The 9,881-nt window shown below is 44.7% G+C and overlaps 1 long non-coding RNA gene across 2 annotated transcripts; it reads right to left on the bottom strand.

Moving 5' to 3' along the window:
* Positions 1-6,342: 6,342 nt before the first annotated feature.
* Positions 6,343-9,673, bottom strand: LOC126989575 (uncharacterized). Of its 2 annotated transcripts, XR_007743485.1 has the most exons (4): positions 9,412-9,673; positions 8,495-8,704; positions 7,919-8,261; positions 6,343-7,753 (listed from the first exon to the last, which is right to left on the bottom strand). It is a non-coding gene; the product is annotated as an uncharacterized LOC126989575 (long non-coding RNA). The 2 variants fall into 2 exon arrangements; XR_007743486.1 differs by lacking the exon at positions 8,495-8,704 and having other exon boundaries at positions 9,412-9,669.
* Between the last annotated feature and the right edge of the window lie 208 nt (positions 9,674-9,881).

The following is a 9,881-nucleotide window of genomic DNA, read 5'->3' as shown; positions in this document are numbered from 1 at the left end:
AGTAGAGAAACAGCTACTCAAGAAAGATAACTCACACACAAGCAAACTAGCTCGGGCTGATGGGCAGTAAAAAGTATTGATTTTCGCGTATACAGATGCACTAAAAACTCTGCACAGCATTTTCAAGTCGATACAACACAGCGAGGGAGACAGAGTGATTAAAGCAGGAAAACAGTTACCCCAGACAGAGAACCTTGCCCCAAACCACGAAGTAATAGGATAACCGGCTGATGCTTACGTCACTTATGTAAGCAGTGTCTCTCTCTCCTAGTTTTCGCTCATTCTCAATATATAGCGCTGGTAAAGTGGGCGAGAATTAAAGCAGAGAAACAGTTACCCAAGATAGAGAACCTTGCCCTAAGCCACGAAGTAATACGATAACTCTGGTACTCACGTCACTTATGTAAGTAGTGTCTCTCCTTCCTAGTTTTCGCTCATTCTCAATATATAGCGCTGGTAAAGTGGGGGATATTTTAGGGGAACGAATATAGTATGCTTCACCTCACACCCAGGCGGAATACGTACGAGCTCGCGTGCGCTTGTTAATGGATAGCTGAAAAATGACGTACCGAAATATACTTCCCAGCACCACTTAAAAGTATTTACTGCCACTCGCGAGGACGTTGATGAGCTTGAAACACCCAAAACGTCTTACCCGTACATTCCATAAGTTCCCCCGAGTAGAAGGCACGGCTTGGTGTGTTCAGGGGTTTGCGTGCGAGTGTTAATGACTCGTTAATATGCAAAATAGTTCTCGTGCATGCTTAGGCTTTCTCCCCGCCCAGTGCAGGTGAATATGTAGAGGAGTGAGTTGAGGGAAGAGAGAGGACGAGGAAGAAAGAAGAATGGAAGGAAGGAATTTAAGAAGAAGAGAAAAGGAAGAGTGAGGAGTGAGTAGAGGGAGGAGAGGGAAGAGGAAGAGAAGAATGGAAGGAAGGAATTTAAGAAGAAGAGAAAAGAAAGAGTGAGGAGTGAGTAGAGGGAAGAGAGGGAAGAGGAAGAGAAGAATGGAAGGAAGGAATTTAAGAAGAAGAGAAAAGGAAGAGTGAGAGGAGTGAGTGGCGGGAGGAGAGGGAAGAGGAAGAGAAAGACGAGGAAGAAAGAAGAAATGAATGAATGAGTTTAAGAAGAAGAGAAAAGGAAGAATAAGAGGAAGAAGAGCAGGAAAATGAAGAGAAAGAGGACGAAGAAGAAAGACGAGAAAGAGGAAATTTAAGAGGAAGAAGAGAATAGGAAGATCAAGAGGAAAAAAGAGGAAGAGAAGGGAAAGGAAGAAGACGAAGAATACATGGATCAACATCGACCTATTCCATGTGTTTGTATCGTGTTTGAGCCCGATTTCTCACTGCGTCGCGTTTGTTTGTTTGCATATCTTGGCCCCCGTATTATGCCTTGCCTGTTGAAGTAATGCTCGATATACCACAAGTCTGCCCTTCCATATGAATGCTTTTTGTCTCCCATTTCCTTTAAGTAGCTCGATTTATCTGGTCTTTTCCATTATAGTTCGTTTTGTATGCTATATGAATCCATGGTGATGCCCTTCTCTCACGCCCCCTTCACAAGCTCCCACCCTTTAACGCTCCCCTCACGACACAAGCTCCCCCTCTCTTATCCTTCGCTCCCTCCCCCACAAGATCCCCCTCCGCCCTTACCTCCTGCAAGCACCGTGACTTTTCCGTAACCTTGTAACTATGCATTAAAATCGAATTTCCATCAAGCTTCAACCGCAATCGCATGTCTTTTCTTTTTCTCCGTCTTAATGCCACGGCGCCCTTCCTCTTTCGTCTTCCTTCTGCTCAAAGCTGTACTTTTCTTCCCTAACGTGTCTACTCTTCTCTCTTCAATAGTTGTCCTGTCTTCTTTCTTCCTGCCACTGCTTGGGTTTAGCTTCTCCTTTCTCTTCCTCTCGCTGTTCGCTTTCACCTCTTTTTTCTCGCTCTCCGCCTCTCTCCATCACCGTGCTTGTTCTCTGCTTTCTTCCTCTCTCTCTCTCTCTCTCTCTCTCTCTCTCTCAGCGTCCCTCCATACTGAGCTTTTATCTGTCAGTTCCCCGTTTTTTCCTCTTCGCGTTCCACAATTTAATTTCTTCCTTCTCTTTTATATATATTTATTTTCCTTTTTTCCTGTTTCGTTCTTTTTCTTCCCATCGGCATATTCAACTGGTCGTTTGTTCAACTAACATTTTTTTTTTCAACTCGTTCTGTTTAATTTTTGACCTTCCTGACTGCCGCCACCTCTTATGTCTTAACTCCCTTCCTCTTCCTTGGCTTTCTCTTCCTCTTTCTTCTCCATTCACCCATAGATCGCAATATGTATAATTATCGTGTTTGTCATTTCCTTTTAATTTAGAAAACTAATTAATGGGGATAGGCAACATCGCATAACAAGACTAAGAGACATCCATTGACCTTGAGCTACACACCAGACGTCTCCCTCGCATATATATTTGTTTATTATATTAAAAGCACAAATCTTTGCTTCTCAAACTACCCTCCTACGGTTTCTATCTCAATTTTTTTTCTCTGAGTGATCTATCATTGCTGTAGTAGGCGGTCACTGGTCTTCCCCTAAACCTGTCAACAGTGGTGTCCCTCAAGTCTCTGTCCTATCTCCCACTCTCTTTCTGTTGTTCATTGATGACCTTTCCTAAACGAACTATCCTATCCATTCTTACGCCGATGACTCTACTCTGCATTACTCAATTTCTTTTGATAGAAGACCAACCCAACAGGAACTATATGATTCCAGGTTGGAGGCTGCTGAACCCTTAACCTCAGACCTTACTATCATTTATGATTGGGGCAAGACGAACCTGGTGTTCTTCAACGCCTCAAAATTTCTTCACCTATCAACTCGACACAATCTTCCAAACACCTATCCCCTATTCTTCGACAACACTCAGCTGTCACCTTCTCCTACACCAAAAATCCTCGGTCTGTCCTTAATTCTTACTGTCCATATACAGGGGCTTGTCCGCCCTCGCATGGAGTATGCATCTCAAGTGTATGGGGGCTCCACTCACACAGCTCTCTTGGACAGAGTTGAGTTAACGGCTCTTCGTCTCATCATCTCCCTTCCTCTTACCGATAGTCTTCTACCTCTTAAATTCCGCCGCCATGTTGCCTCTCTTTCTATCTTCTATCAATATTTTCATGCTGACTGCTCTTCTGAACTTGCTAACTGCATTCCTCCCCCCCTCCCGCGGCCCCGCTTCACTCGACTTTCTACTCTAGCTCATCCCTATACTGTCCAAATTCCTTCTGCACGCAAGAGTTAACCAGAATCTTCACTCTTTCATCCCTTACACTGGTAAACTCTGGAACAGTCTTTCTTCATCTGCATATCCCCCTGCCTATGAACCTCTTTCAAGAAGAGTTTATCAAGACACCTCTCCACCCGAAACTGACCTCTCTTTTGGCCACTCTATACCTTTGTCTGTTGTGGGAGCGGTGAGTAGCGGGCTTCTTTGCTACACTCTTTTGTTGCCCTTGAGCCATCTCCTTTGTTGTTGAAAAAAAAAGGATACATGGTCTACCTTATTGTCTGGGGATTGTGAAAGTGGATCTGAGACGTCGGAGGATTAGTATGCAACAATTCAGTGGACACGTTTGTGGGTTGAGATAGTTTGATAAGAATAACTGTATATGGATAAGCCTTGGCAGGATACAACTAGAGTGGTCGTAGGAGAAAACAAAAATTCGAGAGATACGAGGCAATTAAGTTAACGAAGGAAAGGGTTTTGGAGAGCACCAGGCTGGACAGGGCAGAGTTGAAGACGGCGGTAATTACATGGGCTGAAGGTGGTTGGGTGGACAGGGCAATGATAGGCTTGAGGGGGCGATGCTTAGGCGGTGGGACGTACGTGGGCTGGAGGTGGTTGGGTGTGGCGGCGGCGGCGGTGAGGCCCTTGAGTGTTTGTCCTGAGTAAAGATCTGGCGGCCATAGGATGTACCCGTTCAAGGAGTTGGAGGAGATGGAGGGTCGATGATAAACTATTGGTAATTAGACACACACACACACACAGACACACACACAGAATATTGGTAATTAGACAGACAAACAGCTCTTTTAAAGGAATGTGTAAATTCTTAATACTGTATGCGAGTACCCAAATTACGACTGATTGATCTATGTACTTTCACTCTACTTCTAAATTCGGTTTGTATTTTATAGTTTGGAAGGGAACCATTTTTTTTTTTCAGCTCCGGGCATTGGAACCTGACGCATCGACGGTGATCGCATATCTACCCGGGGGGGTCCTGACACACACACACACACACACACACACACACACACACACACACACTCACTCCTCTCTCTCTCTCTCTCTCTCTCTCTCTCTCTCTCTCTCTCTCTCTCTCTCTCTCTCTCTCTCTCTCTCTCTCTCTCTCTCTCTCTCTCTCTCTCTCTCTCTCTCTCTCTCTCTCCACACACACACGGTGAGCGCATATCTACCCGGGGGGGTACTGACACACACACACACACACACACACACACACACACACACACCACTTGTGGCCCAGACCTGACCGAGGTCAGACATGGGTCACGGCGCTCCGTAAGGAGCAGCCTGGGGCCAGCCTGTTGGCCTCTCCCCTTCCCCTCCATCCCTCTCTCCCTTTTCATCAATAACCCAACACTGTAAGAAACTTTTGTGACATCGAGCTTAATCATGGTGAGAGAAAGTGAGTGCAGTGCGTTTGTGGTGGCGTGAAGACAATGAAGAGTAGAAATGTCCAGTGTGACGTCGACGCCGCCTAACTATCCAGCCGACGCCGGCACCAAGGTGTCCCCAGGTACACCAGCCCGACCATCATGCTGCTGGGAGAATTCGGTTCAGGTGCAGTGCAGTGTTGAGGCCCGTCACTCAGGTGGAGTCATGGTTGGGGCAAGTGGCAAGGGCAAGTGGCATGGGGCAGTGCAGACGTTTTGATGTTCCCACGCCTACCGCTTCTCGGTCCACCTCTTCCTATCTTGTCTCACCGGCTGGAGAGATTAGCAGGTCATCACTTAGCTGAGTGACGGCCGACACCGCTTCTACCTGCACCCCTGCCATCAACTGCGACCTGACCCTTTTTTGACTTGGGGTCGACCTGGCGCCGGATGCTCAAAGGTGGTGGTAACTTATCCCCGGAGACGGTTGTAAGTCACGGGTCGCGTCGCAAGTTTGCTCCGCGCTAGGACCGTCCTCCGCAGCGATGCACAGCGCGGTCGCCGCGGCGTGCTAAGGGTCAGCCCTATGGTTCACGAGTGAGGCGGTAGAGGGCGGGCAGCTCACCAGCTGAAGTGGATGCAACCAATGGAAATCAGTGAAACAAAAAAGACAGCCAATCAGGATCAAGGAAGGTTATTGCAAAAAAACGGCGCCAGAGACGAAAACTACCGCGAGTCAGTATTTCCTCAAGTCCGTACAGCCAAGCTAAGATGGGGAAGACTAGTGAATATTGGCCGGAGAGGAGGTTGCCGTGCAGGAAATAACGACGGTCAAGATTTTAGAACTGGGGCAGTTGTCAGGCGCGGCAAAGAGGTGTGGGTTAGAGGTGAACAACGTATGCTATGTGTGGGTACGAGAGGAAGTTAGAGGCTCAGGAATGCATAATACGTGCATTGAGGAGTGAGATGAGGGAGCTAAGGAAGAGGTTTGACAGTGCTCAGGAGAGGCAAGAGGCGATGGACAAGGGAGAGGCAGGTGTGAGCACGGGTGCCTGATGGGGGGAAGAAAGGTGTGACATTCATGTATGGGTGAAATGGGGGGTGACGATATGATTGAGCACATGCTACTTGAATGATGTATATAAGAGAGAAAAGGGGATTATGGTAACAGTTGTGACCGAATGGAATAGGATGTTGGAGAGGGATGTAAAAAGGTTAAATGCATGCAATATTATTTCAGCTGAGGTAATTTTCAAAGCAGGCAATTGTTGTCATTCAGTAGATCATGTCATCCTTCATCATCAGAAATCATTTTCAAGACTCAATTCTGACCTGTCACATTGCGTAGATTTTAATTGTCATTCTTAGTCAGTTGAGGTCATCTTGAAGCCAACAATTCTTGTTTCATTGTTCAATTCTTGTCATTCTTTCTCTTTTTGTTCCTCAGGTATATTTTGCAAATTGATATCATATTTATTTCCATTTATTTAATTTTGGGAGCAGGCATTAAGGCCAGGTTACCTTATATTTAGTTCAATTAGGTCAGATCAGGTTAGGTTAGATTTAATTTGATTAGGGTAGTTAGTTTTAATTGTGTTCAATGAATGCGTAATATGCTTCAGTTATATAATGTGTACTCGCCATTGCCAATGGAGCTTGGGAATAATAACACATGACTTAGTCATTCACTTTTTTTTTTATTGAATTAACCCGCAGCTTGGGTAGATATTACAGCTTGATGTAGCACGTAACAGCTAATACAGCACAACAAATAAGTAATTACTGAGAAATCATATATACAGGAAGGTAGTTGGTGTGGAAGAGAAATGGCTACTAACTCTGCCCTGTGCACAGGGAGTGTTAAGTGGTGCCACAAAGAGATGCTCAGGGCTGAGAAATGTAAATCAAGTAGGGGTGCATTACAGGTGCCCAGTTTGTGAAAGAGGGGACAGGAAACAGAGGAAATAGGTAATTGGAACTGTGTGGCAAAGCAGAAGGGAGGAAAGGACCTGCAGAAGCCACTGCCTCAACAGACATTTTGAAATGGTTTGACTATAGTAAGTCTGCTGGTCAACAGAAAAATATTCTTAATGTCGTGCCTGGCATGGGCACTCCTTAATAATGTTGGTTAATTATACCTCAAAGTAGAATTAATTGTTGATCACTTAAACCAGAGAGTAAAATTAGTAGTTTATTTACGAAGTCTTATAAGGCACCGTTATCGCATACAGGGTTATCATCTGCCAAATAATATGGGCAGCGTGACTTGAAGAATATTACTTAAGGTAAATATATTTGTTTAAAGATTCTGATGATGAATTAAGGGTCAAGGGACAGGATTCAGCCATACAAGACTAAATTGTCGCTCATAACACTTAGAACTCAGTCTAATTATAAACTAACATGTAAACACAAGAAACAAGTAGCACCAACACACAAACAAAACCTATCAAGTGTTCCCACTAACATGTGGTAAAAAACCTGCTCATTCAGTCTAACACCACTCATCAACTTAATTAAGCCTTGACTACAACTACTGAGTGTTTGCACTCCACCGTGGTTACCCCTGATAATGACACACACACCATTTGTCCTTTTCCCTCTTTCCTCCTCCCGCACACAACCCCCAGGGCATGCTGGCTTGGGTCCCGACAGCAGTCAGCCAGCCTACCATCAGACAGACTTACTTCGACACCTCTGTCTGGGGCGATACCTCGTATAAGAGTCCTTAAATATAATATTATAGCCTAGGTATATTGAACACTTCTATGTATGTGAGGCCGGTTATGCTATACGAACCAACAAGTTGGAGAGGATGACATGGAGCCAAGAGTGCAGAATGCTGAGATACATGGGGCATGTGAGATGGACAAGTAGGGTATCAAACTAGGTGATAAGAATGAGTGGTGTGGAGGTGGTGCCCCTCTTGAACAAAGACGCTGAAGTTAGGGTTGACTGAAGATCTGCTGGGCAGCATGTTGGTAACCCTCCACCACTTGTCAATGGTTGAAAACTCTCAGCGTCTTGCGGTGGGAGTAGAGTCCTCTGGATCACCACGTACACACGCTGACCACTCGGCCACCGGTGCACCATATGCAATCTGCAGGTGTAAGCTGATATTAATTATATATTAATAATAATCGCCATATAAATTATGATCAAGAATGCCGAACATGTGGCCATTATGACTTCTTGTTTTGTTCTTATGCACATTCACATTTGAAAGTAATCTATTACTAACTGCAAGGTCTACATATATGCCTACCTATACTCAGGAAAAGAAGTTTCTAATAAATTCCTGCCTGACAACTTGACCAGGAATCAGTCTGTTGTTTCTCACAGGCTGAACTGTTACTTCTTCTGCAGCGATCCACTCAGTAGTTGTGCAGGAGCATACAAGAAGTCGCAATCTTCATAGTCTTCTTGGGGTCATACTGCAAACTTCCTCCTGACTTATGTAGGCACCTGCACCTTGACTTGAGGATCCCAAAGGTCCGTTCGACAACGCATCTTGTCCTGTGATGACTTGTTGTAGCGCTCCTCCCCAGGTGTTGTCGGCCGTGCAACTGGGGTCATCAGGAATGGCTCCAGAGGATACGCAGTGTCTCCTGTGAAGTTGAAAATTCATTAATGCATTATTTATCATTATGAAATGCATGAAAACTATCTTAAAAATTCTATAAATATCTATTGCTGTGGTTGACATCTTTATCTCATGACTGGCCTTTTCACAAAGTACCCGAGTTACTTTATCAATGGCCCTTGATTGGCCATTTCCAACACAGTTTCCAATAACACCTTGAAAGCTGCCACTCGCAAAAAACCTTAGTGTAGCCAGAACCTGGGTGTGTGTTGGGAGTGCGTGTGCCCTCCTGGTTCGCCTTTCCAGGTGGGGGCGAAACTCATCACAGAGCCTGATGATTTCCTGACGGGGAAATCTATACACCTGCAACAGGTGTTCATCACTGACATGTAGTGGGTTGAGTGGGTCCCGATATCTCCTTTCCCTGCACAGTCTGCGATTGAAAATGTATGCCGCAACAAGCTCCATCTGTGAAACACAGAAATAACTACATTACTAGACAGGACTAGAACATACGGTAATTATTTAAGACACATAATTGTAACCTAATTAAATGGCCCTTAAAAGGTAAAGAAATATCAATGTTACGGTAAGCTAATTAAATGGCCCTTAAAAGGAAAAGAAATATCTATGATGCTGTTATCTAAAAATAAATTGAGGATGTAAAGCAAATAACAATAATAATAAAGAAAGAAACATGTTTAAAAAATATGAGTACAGCTCCCCGAGCCAAAGCCTTCTTGGCTACACCTAAATCTCCACAACTAATGCACAAACCATGCATGAGTGACATTTATGTGACCCATGCCACGTTGAAATAAAGCTATACACATGTATGGAGGCAATTACAGCTTCATGGGATAAGAAATATTAATCCAAGCCACCCGAGCCAAAGCCTTATTGGCTACACCTAAATCTCCACAACTAACGCACACATCATGCGTGAAAGACGTTCCTGTGAACCTTGCCACGTTGAAATAAAGCTGTACACATGTATGGAGGCTATAAGAGCTTCATGAGATTAAAAAATATTGATGTATGCCAACCAAGCCACTGCCTAAAACGGCTACACTTAAATCTCCACAACTAACCCACACATCATGCGTAAAAGGCGTTCCTGTGACTCTTGCCACCTTAATGTAAAGCTATACCTAAGTAGAAGTGCAAACACGTACCTTATATTGTGTATAGAGGTGGAGATGTGGATGAGGCGGAAACACTCCTTTAATGGCGACGGGCTAGGACGGAAACTGGTCGGATCTAGCCCCGCTCCCGAGCAGTCAGGCTGAGGGGCGACCTGACGTCACAAGATGGCGTCTAGGACGTTTTTTGAACATCGCACGGGGCAGCACTTGCGACCACAATGGCGGATTTAGGACCAAATGTTGAGATACGACCGTTTGAGCATCCGCCGCCTGGGGCTTAAACACCTGACCCGTCACCCGGAATACCACACCGCCTCCTTCAGCACTAACGCACTGCATTCCACCACCTCACCTCCCCCCACCTCCCACATTGTCCTTTTTTTTCTATTTTATTTCAATATTGTATTTTTAACATGTATATTTTCAGCTTCACAGCTGCAATCACTTAATAAACCGTTTATTATTATTATTATTATTATTATTATTATTATTATTATTAT

This window comes from Eriocheir sinensis, unplaced genomic scaffold (assembly GCF_024679095.1).
Source record: "Eriocheir sinensis breed Jianghai 21 unplaced genomic scaffold, ASM2467909v1 Scaffold122, whole genome shotgun sequence".
NCBI classification, from domain to species: Eukaryota; Metazoa; Arthropoda; class Malacostraca; order Decapoda; family Varunidae; genus Eriocheir; species Eriocheir sinensis.
Note: the sequence above shows the minus strand (reverse complement) of the source record. Positions and strands in the feature narration are given on the sequence as shown.